This window comes from Anastrepha ludens, chromosome 4, assembly GCF_028408465.1.
Source record: "Anastrepha ludens isolate Willacy chromosome 4, idAnaLude1.1, whole genome shotgun sequence".
In the NCBI taxonomy this organism is placed as follows: Eukaryota; Metazoa; Arthropoda; class Insecta; order Diptera; family Tephritidae; genus Anastrepha; species Anastrepha ludens.
In genome coordinates this window covers 105,640,519-105,655,194 of record NC_071500.1, presented here as the reverse complement: position 1 = coordinate 105,655,194, position 14,676 = coordinate 105,640,519, and the positions used below count along the sequence as shown (strand labels likewise).

Below are 14,676 nucleotides of genomic sequence, written 5' to 3'. Positions count from 1 at the left end.
GAGTGTGGTTTGGAGCTGGCAGCCCAGCAGTCATCCAATGCGCGCACAATTTTTGTTATCAGTGTGCTAAATACGTTGTTTACTTCGATGTTTTTGTTGTGAATTCAAGTTCAGTTTTGGTCCAACAACTCACGTCACCGCACCGCTGATCCGGCAAAATTGTACATATGTACATATGCCCATACATCAATGTATGATTGAGGCGGGCAAGTACGCTAATTGATTTATATGCATAAATATTCGCTAAATATACTTTAATACAACAACCATGCAATGGTTGTAGAAACAAATTGTAATGAGAAAAATTTTCAAATTTGTACGTATGTATGTACATATGTACATATGCACATATTTTCGTTGTGAACCATTTGATGTTGGTACCATTTGCTTAGCAACTAAAAATAAACATTAAGTTATCTTTTAATTATTTGAAGGCCGTTGCTATCAAATAAACACAAAATTATGCACAGCATAATGCTAATTCTCATACAACCAAGTTGTACCAGCAAATGTTTAAAGAATGACACAATTTTTAACTCTCCCATTTCTGTAGTTCATTGGTGCATACAACTTTGTATGCGATGTTAGGCCGAGTAAACTGCTACTGTGGTATCACAATGGATCGAGAACAGTCGAAGTGAGCTGAGTTAGACACCGTCTGTCACTTCTACATACCTACATACTTATTTACCTAGGCCGAGTTTCTAAGCTCGCCCTAAGCATGGAAAAACCCTTAGCAGAAATGTATTCGCATATCCATCACTGCTAGCCAAGAGGCGAGCACTGTTGGAATTTTTTTAATTACTTAAAATATATCCCATTAAACGGTATATATTCTTCTTCTTGATTGGCGTTATAACAGCTTCAGCGACATTGGGGGAGTTTAACATAGCCCGCCTTGTGGCCACACATTGGGTCCGGTGATAATACCAACTACTGTAGTAGTGGAAGGCAGGTCTAGAAGGATGAGGAGTCTAGGCTTCCTTCTAGTCCTGTCTAGTAACCTTACAAGTGGATTCTGTGGCCCATCAACTGTTGGCTTGCGCGTTATAGACCGACTTGATCCAGAACTTGTTTTTCTTCTTGATTGGCGCGGTAACTGCTTGAGCGATTTTTGTCGAATTTAACATACCGCACCAGTCGTTTCGTACTCGTGCTAACCGACGCCAGTTAGGAACACCAAGAAAAGCTAAGTCCTTCTCCTTCTACTTTCAGAGCCGAAGCGTTTGTATCCATTCGAAGCGTTTGAATCATGACTCATCCAACGAAGCCACTGGATCTCTCTTCCCTTTACTTTGTTTATGTTGTTGTAATGCTCATACAGCTCATTGTTCCATTGCCTGCGATATTCGCTGTCGTCAATGTGCTAAGGTTCAAAAGTCTTCCGCAAAATCTTTCTCTCAAATATTCTAAGGGACGCCTCATCGGATATTGTTAGCGTCTAAGATTCTGCGCTCTATGATAGGACGGCCATAATGAGAACCTTGTGGAGCGTCAGTTTTGTTTGTCGAGGGAAGACTTTACTACTCAATTGCCTACTTAGTCCAAAGATGCACTTGTTGGGAGGAGCGATTCTGTGAGATTTCAAGGCTTGCATTGTTATCGGTGTTAATGCTAGTTTCTGAATAAACGAAGTCTCTCACAACTTCAAAATCATAATTGTCAACAGTGACGTGGGTGCCGATACGTGAGTGCACCGATTGTTAATTTGATACTTATTTTTGTCCTCGATAGGTATCTTTTTCCTATTAGTTACTGAATTACCTGTTTTGGCGTGAAGCAATAGATCACCGACAAAGCAAATTTTTTGGGATCAGTATAAAAAAGGCTGCCAACATTTCTGTACTAACATTAGTGATTGTAGGTCCATAAGCATTTTACTAGTATCTTCAAAGGTGTACGAGCCACTGATGGCAAGGCGAATTTCATCATTTGTGAAGGAAAATAATTTATTGTTCCCACTGCAGTCAGGGTTTAGCCCTAGCATGTCTCCTATACGGCTATGTTAAAAATACTTCATGACACAACGATCCAGTTTGACGATGGTGACCTAGCTCTCCTTTGCCTTCTGGAATTCTCTAGGGCATTTGTTTCCGTAAATTTTGATCTTTGTTGCAAAAAACCTAAGACCTTTTTTGGATTTTCTGATAGCCTTCTTAAGCCTGAATCACAAATTAGAGCAAAATTGTTCACTTTTTTCGCTCAAATAATTTACCAATGTGCTAAATACCTTCCTGTTTAATAATTTAAAAATATCTTTGACAGTTTGGCCCGTTAGTAAACCACTTAGTTGACCAATCCGCATTGCTAACCTTGGGCTACTTAAAAAAAAAAAAAAAATTCTTTCAAAAGTGCACAAAATTACTCATACATTTGTATGCAATGACATATTTACATTTTCATATGCACATACATATATACATTTTCTATTATTAAAATATTGACTTAACGCGCTTAATCGAATCGCTACAGACTTTATAGAATTCGTTTAAAGATTACGAGTAATTGCAATTTCTCAATCAAGTAAAAGTAGGACACGCCCAATGATGTAGTCGGAGTTTATGTGAGATGTGAACAATTTTGCTATGTCATACATGCCGCAGTACATACAAGAAAATTTTAGATAGTAGTATAATAATACGCACTTTGTTATTTAAAGACATTAATCAAAAACGTCTGAGCTCCTCATTTGTACGAATTTACTCTAAATGCCAGCTGTCAAAACATTTGGCCAAATTTGCGCATTAATTTTATTAGCTTTCTTGAGCTTACAAGAACAGCGATTATATGCGGTTTTCGACGAGATATAACTACTTATAGATATACCCAAATATTAGAATCAAAGTGACCGATATCTGCTTCTAATGTCGATGGAAAAAGAGTCACTCTTTGCATCGTAGGCGAAAAAATGAGTATAGAGCCTCGCTTCCTTTTGAGATTATTATTGACTTACCCACATTTTCTTAGGTGTTAGAAGCACAAAATAAAATACCGGATTCGCTTTTTATGTTCTTAGGACCACTTTTTGCTAAGGAAAACTATTATTTTTATTTAATAAGCTTTTAGTTTAACGATTTTCAATAGAATTATGATGATCGAAACAAAATTAAAAGAAATTGTCATTGGAGCGGGGAAAATCGTAATAAAATTGTGGAAAGAAGGCTAAAATTCTAGTCGATAAATACGAAGAACACCAGGCAGGGTATGACCATTAGTTAGGACAATAATTCAAAACTAAGAAAATACCTCAATTATAACTTCAAAGCTAAGAGCAGGGCGCCCTTGTGAATTAAAGGAAGGGGAAAAGCGCAGTATTAGAGGGCTTGTGAAGAAAAATGTAAAGATAACTGCTTCAAAAGTGAAAGATGAAATAAGGAATAAGTTTCAAAAATATATTAGTACTTCAACTTACAGAAGAGTCATAAAAAAAATCCGGCAATCATGGAAGAGTTCCTAGGAAGAAGTCATATCTTTCCCTATTAAGGGGGGGGTAAGGGATAAAAATCGATTTTTTTTTTTTGCATGTTATTGTAGTAAAACATTTCAAAAATACCGTGTTAAAATTTTAAGTCAATCCGAGCAAAACTTTTTAAGTTATAGAGCATAAAGCCGAGCCGACTCAAACATCTGCCGCGACGCAGCAGTTGCGCGCGTAGTCCGTTACAAACTTTAAACGCGGTTTTCTCGAACCTTTTTTTTTTAAGTGCGTAGTCATTGGCATTTGATAACTACTCAACCGATCCTTTTGAAATTTTGCACACATATTTTACATATAAAAAACCTCCCCCCAACGTTTTCTTTTCGCCATTTTTTTTTATATTAAGGTGGTTTTACACCTACAAAATGGCGGCATTTTTTCGTCCAAAAATCACTTTTTACTTCAAACGACTACCAAATGGCTGAAAATGAAAATAAATCGTCAAAATAAACGTTGGGGGGAAGTTTAACTCATACTTTAACTAAATTATTCAATTTTTTTGATTTCAGATGATTCTACGCTGAGATATGCTGACTACTGCAAAATGTATTTTTGAAAAGACGTCTACGTAAATGTGCTCTCATTCGCTCATTTTGCAATATTTTTACATGAAAATTTTATAAAATATTCTTGAAATGTTACTTTATAATATGCAACAACTTTTAATAAACTGACTTGAACCGTTTCGCTACAATAAATTCATGAAGAAAGTGTTTTTTTTTAGCGTTTATCCCTTACCCCCCCCTTAAATAGGCAAAAACGAATAGCTTTTGAAAATGAGCTTATACACAATCCTCCAGAATTTTGAAAACGGGTTAATTTTTCGGATGAAAGCACTTTTGCATTTTTGGTAACAAAGGAAAAAAAATGTGTGGAGGAAATTTGATATGGCGCTGCATAAAGAAAATTCATAACTAACAGATGCTTTCCATTTCAATTCAACCGGGCTATTTGGGTCATGTTCTTCGATTTTGATGTAACTTAAATATGTTGTTCTCTGGTCAAAATAATGAGACACGTTTTTTTGTTCGCCCGAAAATTTTTTTTTTCAAGAGTTATCGGCAATTTTGTTTTTCGGCTCAAAATCGATTTTTTTTAATTATATAAGAAACATTTTTTTTTAAATGCCCATAATTTAGTCAAAAATTAACCGATTTTAATGATTCTGGGTTCAAAATGATCATCATTACTTACACGAGCGACTTCATGTAGAAACAATTGCAAAAAAGTAGTTGAAAATTTTTTATTTAGCAAAAAAGAAAAAAAATTGAAATTTTTTCGAAATTCAATATTTCAAAAAGTGTATTTTTTTTTTATAACTTTTTCCAAATCAAGACGACACCTCAAACTTCAATTGAGCTGAATACCCAGTAGCTAAAATGAGTTGTTTTTGAGTAATGCATTTTTGAGTAAAAAACCTGTTTCGCACTTTTTGTTTTTTGGAAAATAAAAAATTTTCACTACTTTTTTGCAATTGTTTCTACATGAAGACATTCGTGTAAAGCATCTATATTAGATTTTTTTTAAATGCCCATAACTTAGTCGAAAATGAACCGATTTTAATGATTCTGGGTTCAAAATGATCGTCATTACTTACACGAATGACTTCATGTAGAAACAATTGCAAAAAAGTAGTTGAACATTTTTTATTTTCCAAAAAACAAAAAGTGCGAACTAGGTTTTTTACTCAAATTTATTTCAAAAACTTTTTTTTTAAACTCCAATCTGTCACAAAATAATATTCAGTATTGCATTTTATTGTTATGGGAGGGCGGCAACTGAAAGTAGCAGAATAGATAATTAGAGGAGATGGAGCGGGAAACAGATTGGAGTCCTTGGTGAGAGTCAGGCTGCACTGAAGGCCCTGGAGAACGCAAAGCAAGCTTCAAAGATTGTTCAAGAATGTAAGAAGAAGCCTAATTCTGTTAGCAAGACGGAATAAGCTTGTACTTATGTGGGTTCCAGGACACCGGGGTGTTCAAAGAAATGAAATTGGCTAACTGCGTATCAGCGGTTACCTCACAGGAACCAGAGCCAATAATCGGAATCAGTTCTACAGGAATCATGATTTGTATCAGCGATTATGTATGTAATTTACATAAAGAGCGATGGTGCAGAACTGTAAAGTATTTTGTGACAAGCCCGAACAGAAAACTGTTGGACTTTCTTCTAAAACTTGGTAGAAAAGGCTTTCGATTGAGGGTCGGTATTATTACAAGACACAACTCATGGAGTCAGCATATGATCACCAATAGAATCATTGATAACCCGTTGTTTACAGATGGCGGATAGCACTGATCATTTGCTCTGTGAGTGTCCTGTCTTTGCTAGAGCAAGGCTACGAATTTTGGGTTTCGATGTCATGACAATGAGTAAAAATTCTTCTCTCAATCTGCAGGATATTTTTAGATTTGCCAAAGAATCTGGGAAATTCTCACAGGATTAGCTATCTCTGTCTCTGTCTCCATTCTATCCCTTACTCTCTTTTACTTCACTCCTTTTCTCCTTGATTATCAACCTTTTTACTTCCCAGAGTTTCGAATACAATGGGCTTTTTAGCCTGAGTGTTTTAGGAGTCACCATTCTCTCGGTGCTTCTAGGCTCGCCGTTTTCAAATGTCAAAAAATTTCATTACATTTTATTATATTACAAATTTGAAAATAGGACACGCGTAAAAACTCTCAATAGATTTAATTACCAAATAGAGTTCAAAACTTAAAAACTTATTTCATGTTATCCCACAAAGGAGCGTAGACTTATGATGTACCTTCTGCTCAAATATGAACGAGACGTTATCAATAAAACGGTCCGCGGATGACATATGGCAAAAATAAATTTTTTGTTTTTTGGTAGGACTGTTATAAGCTTACATGGCAAATTTCAGCGTTATATGTCACATAGTTTGTTTTCTGTGCTACCGTAAACAAGTCAAGCTCGAGTATGTTCTTCGAATTCTCTTTTATGACTTCAATTGTCTCAAAATGTTTTCCACGGAGCGGCAACTTGAGCTTGGGAAACCGGAAAAAGTCACATGGAGCCATATCAGGCGAATACGATGCTTGCGGAACGATATTAACATTATTTTTGTTCAAATAATCGCGAACAAGACGTGATGTGTGAGCTGGTGCATTATCGTGATGCAAGAACCATGACTTGTTGTCCCACAATTCCTTCCTTTTAAGACGAATGTTCTCGCGTAAACGCTTTAAAACGTCTAAATAATATTCAGCGTTAACCGATTTTGCGATTTGTGCGATTTTCAAGCACAATTTCCTTTACTTTTCCGATGTTTTCGTCGTTTACTGATGTTGCTGGACGACGTCCATGAGGCAAGTTTTCAACCGATGTACGGCCCTCTTTGAACGATTTGTACCACTGGAAAACACGTGCACGCGATAGAGCAGAGTCCCTATAGGTTGTCTGCAACATTTTTAAGGCATCTGAAGCCGAAATTTTGTTGGAATAACAAAAATTCAAACAAATTCTTTGAATTTCCATCGTTAAATTCGAAGAACACACTCGAACTTGACTTGTTTACAGTAGCACAGAAAACAAACTATGTGACATATCACGCTGAAATTTGCCATGCAAGCTTATAACAGTCCTACCAAAAAACAAAAAATTTATTTTTGCCATATGTCATCCGCGGACCGTGTTATTGATAACGTCTCGTTCATATTTGAGCAGAAGGTATGTATGTACATATGTACGTGCACTTATACAAGTGAAACATTTCTAAACCTCGCTACTAAAGAATATCAATGCTCACTTAATCATCCATCGCCATCGTTGGTACACAAAAAATCATTGCCTACAACTAGGCTATGCGTAAAGTGAGCGTAACAGCGAAATGTTAATTAACATAAGAATGTTAGATTAAGAATTACAGAGTACATATACAGCTGCAAGCATGGAAATAGTTATTGATATTTATTTCATGGTCATAAATTCTCTGGTAATAGTAAAACTTGCATATATGTACACAATAAACAAAACAAAGTAGTATTTGAGAAACCTTACTTAATAACGATTGTTTTTTCTGCCAATTTAGTGTGAAAAATCATTTGAAGACAAGAGTGATATGTAAATGTATATTTCATACCTTTACTTTTAATTTAGGCTCTTAAGCTTCTATTTTTTGGCACATACTTAAATATACTTATATATACATATGTGTAACACAAATGACTACATACATATAAAATAATCTGAAAACACCTCAATGCAAAATGATCAATTATTGCGTCTATTCAATTGGCGTGTTGACAGATACCAGATTAAATGATACAACTACTAATGGATAAAAATTCAATTAAACATTTTCGTTGGAAAAAAGCATTTTGAGTACTCTCAAATTTCATTCGAACTATTTCAAAGCAAAAATACTGCATTTTATTTATACTTATGAATATATAAAATATTTTTCATCCCTAGACTTGAGGCGCTAATATAATATACCTATGCTGAGATATGGACAGCCAGCGTCAAAATAAAGTGCACACCACTTATTGATAAGTTTTGCGAATTTTTTTCGGATGCATTTTCTACATTTAACGCCCACTCGACATTTTTTTATACGGAACAAAACACCCAACACCGTCAGCACAAAACAATTTTCAAAAATCAGCGTGATTTTTTATCACTTCAAACTTGCACTTTATTATACCAAAATTCCATAATCTATAAAAGTGCACACCCAAACTTTGTCTAAAAAAATTTGAAATTTGGATGAAATTTCGCCAAATTTTTTAAAATTTTATACAGAATTCGAAACTTTGCTTTATGTAGTAGTTGTTGTAGAATGAGCTATATTTTTATAAAAAAATAATTGAAATCACAAATAAATAGTCAACACTTATCAATATGTACACGCTGACGGTTGTTTAACGCTGACGGTATACTCGTATATCTTCTTCTTAATTGGTGCGATAACCGCTTACGCGATTTTGGCCGAGTTTAGCAAAGCGCTTCGTTTCTTTCTCGTGCTAGTAGGCGCCTGTTGCACACAGCAAGTGAAGCCAAGTCCTTCTCCACCTGATCTTTTCAACGCAGAGTAAACCTTCCTCTTCCTCTGCCTCCAGATACTTTCAGATACTCGTATATGCGTATGTTAAATATTTTCGCAAACATACAGAACTAATGTTAATGTAAAGCAAAAAAGGTAACTTAGGGTTTGCACAAATACTTCGTTTGATTAAATTTTATATATGAATGGATTTTTTTGTAATGGTTAATGACTGTTAACTCTGAAATAGTATTTAAAGGCTTGATAGAGAAACGTTAAGTGAGTTTGTATGTACGGTTATATTCGCATGTATGTATGTATTTATAAAAATCATTATCAATCAATTAGCGCTTACCTTCAAATGTATACTTCCGCAAAGGCCTACAAAGAGCAGAAAAACAGAAATTGTTGAAATTTTATATTTAATTTTATTTGTTGAAATGTTATATGCAACTTAACATTGAAAAGGTTTTATTTTTGACAGCAAAAATGGCGCAAATGGATTTTTATACCATAGTCTGTTTTCATAGAGAGCGAGAGTTCGTGTAATCAGCTCAATTTCGTTTACCATTTTTAGTATAAATATGAATATGAGTAGATAGATTTATTAACGAAGGATGTATAACATATACATATGTATGTAAAAGTGATTGTTTAAAGAATTTTAATTAAATTTTAAAGCAATTCAATATGTAAGTCTGTCTACCGAATTCACATATAAAGGAAAGCATCATTGAATTGCAATTCCCGCAGAAGAAAGTGACTTTGAACATATGAAGGTACGCAAGTTTCTGCATTCTGTTGCAAAAATTAGAGTTTTTTCAAGTTTATAAAAAAAAAATGTGTGCTGTTTTCTGAACGCACCTCCAAAAGTACAGCTCAGCTCTCTTTATCAGGACGATAAATACATTTCAATTCACTACTACAATTCGAGGATAAATATTTCCAAAGAATTGAAAACTTTCTACGCTGCGTCCAGGTCGATAAAGTTTCACGGTGCTCAGATATGGGGTGTTGATAGATATGACCCAGTAGAGAAACTTGTGCGATTCTTTCTAAAAAAGTTAATTTTTCTACCTCCAAACACGCCAAACTATACGCTCCACCTAGAAACAGGATTGTCACCGCAGCTTTTCAATACTCTCTATGCACGTATGACTTTTATTGTACGCTGCCTTAGTCTACCGGCAGGTTAGCGCTCATTGGAATCAGTGGGGCGCCTCGAACGACTCCTACTCTGGCGCTCAGCGCAATGTTAAATGTGGTACCCGTAGACATCGCAGGCAGAATTGCCGCTGCATGTACAGCACTCACAGTGAGGGATTCGGGCTATAGGCCTCTCAAGCATCGTTAGAAACTTCGAGTTCATCCCTCTGTCAATGGATCAATGTACACCCTTGCTTAGAACAACCGGAACTTTCTCCACTCATATTCCATCAAGGGAAGAGTGGGCGGGGAGCTACACTTGGGGACAGGGCCTGGGCAACTTGTTCACGGATGGATCGAAGTTGGAAGAAAAAACTCCTCCCCCAAGAGTTTTTTGCGATTAGCTCCCCATCAGACTTAAATTCAGGTTAGCGGACCACTGTAGTGTGTTCCAGGCAGATTCAGGAGACAGCTGATTGGCTGCTCACATGCGTACTAACAGCCAAGAAAGTAAATATTTGCACCGACAGCCAAGCGGCAATTAGACCCCTCGGGTCAATGACAGTGCATTTGAAACTGGTCAGGGAATGCCTGGCCTCACTTTCGACTGTGTACGAATTCTTTGACTTAAACCTGATCTGGGTTCCTGGTCACAGCGACATTGCGGGAAACTGTGAGTCCGATGAGTTGGCCAGACAAGGAACATGTGAGGTGATTTCGCCGCGAAGGGAGAGAATTGGGATCCCCTTGACTTCCTGCGTCCTGCTCCTGGAAAGATGGGCTTCGCGCCAACTCAACGAGCGTTGGGCAAGTACACAAACTTGTAAGTTCGTGAAATCCCCCGAGCAAATTTATCTTTAATAAAAAAAAATAAAAAAATGTGGTGTGCGTCTTGATGTTGTTCCACGATGGAGTTTTAAGCCGGCTCCGACCGCCAAAGGTTTTTTTTTTATGAGGAAGTTTTTAATTTTTTTTGTTTTTTGCTTAAAATGCCTAATGCATACTCAAAGCTGCCGTCAAAGCTGGTATGTCCGGACATTAAAAAACTTCCCTTCGCTTGGAACCGTTACCCACTATGGAACCCCTTTCGCATTACTTCAGAGTGGCGTTCCATCTTCCTCATTACAAAGGTCTATGCCAGGTTTGACATTGCCTGCCGGGGGACGACCGCTAGTAGAAAAAAATATATATACTCGTACATATCTTTAATAGAAAAGAAAAACCCTATAATTTAGGAAATGAAATGCGTTAAGGAGACAGATACCTGTAAAATTTCGATTTTTTTTCATAAAATGTTAATATAATCCTTTAAGAACATGTCACCAAATTTTTAGAACGTCAATTTAAGTATTTCTTATATTATAGGTCGCCAACCGTGACGACTCTATTCTTTGCGTTCGAGCGCTGGGAGAGGAATTTTCATGTATTCAAACTTTAGAGGCGTTTTTCTCAAAACTATATTTTTGGAATTGGCGTACACGATAACTCGAAAAGTTATTGACCGATCTCTCTGAAATTTTGCACACATCTTTTTTATGATATTACTTTCTATGTGAATTTACAATTCGAAAATTTTTCGAAAAAATAATTTTTTCGAAGCAAAAATACTAGGAAAATTTGCCCCGAAATTAATTTTTTTAAGCATTTTATCCCGCGATTTTTTTCCATTTTTTTTTATTTCATATATTAATAAACAAAAAAATTTTGGTTTTTTGTATTCAGGTCCCTGACGCCGTGCTACAATGCCCGCCGATTGAGATGCCCCGCTGCGGCCTTCCTGGAAGAATTGAGTGTACATACATAATATACATAAGTGATTAAAATAAAAAAAAAAACTTTTATATTATTTTAATGTATAAATAAACTGTATGCCAATTTTGAAAAAAAAAAATATTGAATTCTTCATTTTAAATAATTTTAATGAAAATCAGGGAAAATATGGCCGTTTACAGGTATCTGTCGCCTTAACTTTTAAGTTAGAAATAGTCTGTCGTTTCGGTTAGCAACGTTCCCTGTATTAGTTGTATGAAAAAAGAATCTACTCCGAAGAGGCTTACAAATATTTTTTACAATGTTACAACTACGAAATTTTCCTTAGTTTTTTCATTATGAATAAAAATATATATTTTTTCTAAAAAACAATTTATTCAAAATAATAATTATCGCATGATTTTTGACTATGATTGAACAGGAATTGAATTTTCGAAACTAAATTAAAAAGTTAAACGTTTCTCCAGTGTGGTGATTATACAAAAGAATTAAAATAAATATTAAAAATGATAATTAAACTGGAGCCCGGAGATAATGATCATCCTTAAGCGAAATAAATAATGATTAAATTTTTCTTTTTGTTCCAGAGTCGTAAATTTCAGAATGGAAAGGCGACTACTGCCAGACTGCCAGGATGCAGACAGCCGCCACTAGACACTAATAGATACTACTGCAAATAATAAAAAATATACACATATGTATGTAAATATTTAAAATAATATTCCTTTTTGCTTAAAGAAGTTTACAAAAAAAAAAAAATGGGAACAGCCGGCCCGCGGGAGACAATGTTAAGCTTTCGAGCGCATGCGAACTATGAAAAAGTGTCTCATTAAATGCCACTACCCATTTGTAGGACACTCTGATGTGGGAATTCTAACTACAAACAGTCATTTGTTACTTTAATTAATAAAAGAGACTAGCGCAACACTCGTATAACAAGCTTATCCTCAAATTTGTGGTGTGTGGGCAAATATTGGGTGAAGTGAAAAGTACTCAACGTTTCTTCGCCTTATTTAAACAATAAGATTAAGACAATAATAATTACTCTTAAGTGAATTTTTTAATTAATTCAGTTTTTTCATTCTTCACGCTCTGAGTAATGGAATAAGTGCTCCCTTGCCGACCCGACTCGACAATTTCTATGACTTTATCGACATTTTTGACGATTGACCTACCAGAATGCAATCTTTGGCATCACCACTTCACTGTTGGATTCGTTACTATTTTGGGTTCATACGCAACACACATTTTTTGCACGTGTTTGCTTCGATTTTTCACCAGTAGTACCACCTTAGGTTTGAAGCGCATTTAAATCACCCTATAGTCTAATTAAAATGTAAGAAATGGCTCACTAACTTTTTCTACAGCCGATCATAAGCAGAGTGCAGCGAATGCTTTTTTTATGCGATGAACTTGCATTTAACATTTTCACTACGAGCTTTATATGTACTTTTTCAGTGAGTTGAAAAATTCATCTCGTTCCTCCTTTCATTCAACTCGTGAAAATTTTCGTGCTATGATTTACTAAGATTTTCGATGTGAATTATAGAGACAGGAGTGCATTGTCCAAGTTACTACGAATTTTGTCGTTGAAGGATCACACTTAGCTACTGTGAAAGAAGAATTTCGTGAAGTCCGTCTACCAGACAGTTGTACTAGAAACAATCGATGCCGTGAGACAATTGATGTCGCAAGATCGTCATGAGACAAATCGCGAGAGGCATCCTTGAGCATTAGTGGGATTACCACACATTCAATATTGCATGCACACTTAGTCGACAAGAAGATTTTTTCTCGTTTAATACCGCATAATTAGATCATTGCCCAAAAAAAGACTCAGACTCGAGTCGATTGGTGTAAAAAAATGTTGGAGAAATCAGCCGGGGTCGTGCAAAATATGTCTATAACATCGAAACATCTTTACAGGTGACGAATCTTGGATCTATATAAAACAGTATTCAGCAGTATGGTTGCTCAAATACCAGCTTAATTCAATAAAGTCAAAACATAAGGTCGACTATTTTTTCGCAAACTCTGGTCATGCCGCAACTGTACCAGCAGAGAAACTTAAAACAATCAATTTTGAATGGTACACAACCAATTGTTTGTCAAAAGGTTGCGGATAATTAAGGAAAACCAACCGCCGGAGGCACCTACAGCCTTGATTTGGCACCAAGTCATTTCTTCTTGTTTCTGAACATGAAAAATAATATGCGAGGTTAACCTTTTGCAATGTTGAAGCCTTTAAACAGCTCGTTTTGGAAGTATTGGTTCAAGCGAAGGTAGAAGTGTATTGAATAAGAAGAAATCGGGACGTCCAAAACTGATACGGATAAGGATGAACGGTGGATAGAGCAATAAATTAAAAATCATCCAAATTAGATTCAAAATTTGAGCGATCCTAAGCTCGCAACAGACGTAGTCCAGCAGCTTAATATTAACTGCAACCCCGAGAGTATACGTATAGCGTTGCGAACGAATAATTATAATGGAAAAGTTGCACGAAAAAAATCGTTCATCAACGAGATTAACCGTCACCGAACCGAATAAAATTAGTATCCTCCTCATGGGGATAAGGATTTCGAGTGCTGGAAGCATGTCTTATTTGCAGATGAAAGCAAGTTTAACATATTTAGGTTAGATGGGCAATCATTTGAGTGGACGTGACCTAATGAAGAGTTGCTGGAAAAAACTTACGTCCGTACTTACTGGTACTGGGAAGTTGGGCAATATGGACCACAAACAACACCTAACAATTAAGAACGAAAATTTGGTCCAAAGTGCTGAAGAGTTGAGAATTAAGTACAATTTCCAGTGCTATCAAGCCAACGCTCCCACGCATAAGGCACTTGATGTCCGTCTATGGCTTATGTACAACTGCCCTAAAGTACTTGTAACACCCCCGCAATCTCCAGACATCAATGCATCATAATTAAACATCTGTGGGCTCATTTGGAAAACCAACTGAAAACCTTGTCATTAGAAACAAGAAAGAGTTAGAAGATGCTATCAAAGAGGAGTGGGGGGAAGGGGATACTTAACATATAAAGAGCTGATCGAATCTATGTCAAGAAGACCAAATGCTATGAGAAAAAATTAAGGCTTGCCGACTAAATATTCATCACATTGTTTTTTTCGATGATTTGCCAAACTCTACTTTATATAAATATCCGAATTTTTTTGTCAGGAATTTTGCTAAGTTTTGTATGATATTTTCTATGTACGAATGCGTTGAAGTTTGTTTATTTTTTTAGTAATTTTGTAAAATACACTTGAA

At 35.8% G+C, this 14,676-nt stretch overlaps 1 protein-coding gene across 1 annotated transcript in view; it reads right to left on the bottom strand.

Moving 5' to 3' along the window:
• The window catches only part of LOC128860445 (unconventional myosin IC), an 83,775-nt gene that overhangs the window by 24,162 nt on the left and 44,937 nt on the right, over positions 1-14,676 (bottom strand). Inside the window, exon 2 of the mRNA XM_054097978.1 lies at positions 8,839-8,864. The gene's annotated coding sequence lies outside the window, so the exon portion shown is untranslated. The remainder of the gene's footprint in view (positions 1-8,838; positions 8,865-14,676) is intronic.